Genomic DNA, 976 nt, shown 5'->3' with positions numbered 1-976 from the left:
CGCTGTCGGAGGGAGTAAGGGAGGGAGCGGGGTGGGGCGCACAGAGGATTCCAACAGGAGACTGGAAGAGATTTTGAAAGGTCATCTCGTCCTTCCCCCAGCCTCCAAGCAGCACTGCCCCTCCCTCCCTAAACCCGGACATACCAGGGAAGGAGTTGGCTCTGCCGCTCTTTCTGCCCCAACATGCACAGACTTGGGAAGTTCTTCCTGGGGTTTTATCTCAAAGCCTCTCCCTTACAATTTCTGTCTCTCTTTTGGGGGAGGAGGAGGGGCGATTATAGAGATAGTTAATGTCGGCCGTATAAGAAACATTATTAAAGTTACTCTTCGGTCCTTTCCGTTCTTGATAAACAATTCCTGCTCCTTCCTTTCGAATTCTATTTTCCATCCCTCAAGTCACTTTAATGGCTCTTCAATACAACAAATACTTACTGAGTGCTTACTAAGTGCCAGGCACTGGGCTCAGCGCTGTGAGGGATGAGAGAGAAGTGATACCTTCCTTCCAGGCGATTGTAGTCTAGACTACAAACTAGTAAGTAGTATACTCAGATTTATTCAATATTTACTGAATGCCTGTTCACCTATCTAATAGTTTATAATCTTTCCAATAACCCTCTATAATAAAATTAGTCCCCATTTACAAGTAAGAAAAATGACGCTTCAGGAAGTCTCTTTCGCCAATGGCCTGCAGGCTCAGGGATCCTCAGTGCAAGCCCAACATCTCACATCGCCACCAAATAAAATCAATGCACATGGGAATTGAGGAGGAGTAGACACACAACAGTTTTCTGGATCTCTTTAAAACGTGACTCCCACTCCCCGGGAAAGAAAAAAGTAGATACAGTGCCCCGCCGATGTTGGCACAGCACTGATGGGGCAGGAGTGGCTTACAAAAGATCACTTGCCTCCCAGGACCGTGCCTCCTCTACTAACTTCTAGAGTCTTCTGGCGCAGTCTCCTCTTATCGTCAACAACA

General features: G+C 46.9%; 1 protein-coding gene across 1 annotated transcript in view; it reads right to left on the bottom strand.

The window, feature by feature from the left end:
* Positions 1-251, bottom strand: part of ZNF219 (zinc finger protein 219) — an 8,915-nt gene extending 8,664 nt beyond the window's left edge. The window contains exon 1 of the mRNA XM_017853432.1: positions 145-251. The gene's annotated coding sequence lies outside the window, so the exon portion shown is untranslated. The remainder of the gene's footprint in view (positions 1-144) is intronic.
* Between the last annotated feature and the right edge of the window lie 725 nt (positions 252-976).

The sequence above is a fragment of the Rhinopithecus bieti genome, unplaced genomic scaffold (genome assembly GCF_001698545.2).
Source record: "Rhinopithecus bieti isolate Rb0 unplaced genomic scaffold, ASM169854v2 scaffold_34943, whole genome shotgun sequence".
Taxonomy (NCBI): domain Eukaryota; kingdom Metazoa; phylum Chordata; class Mammalia; order Primates; family Cercopithecidae; genus Rhinopithecus; species Rhinopithecus bieti.
This window is presented reverse-complemented; position numbering and strand designations above follow the sequence as displayed.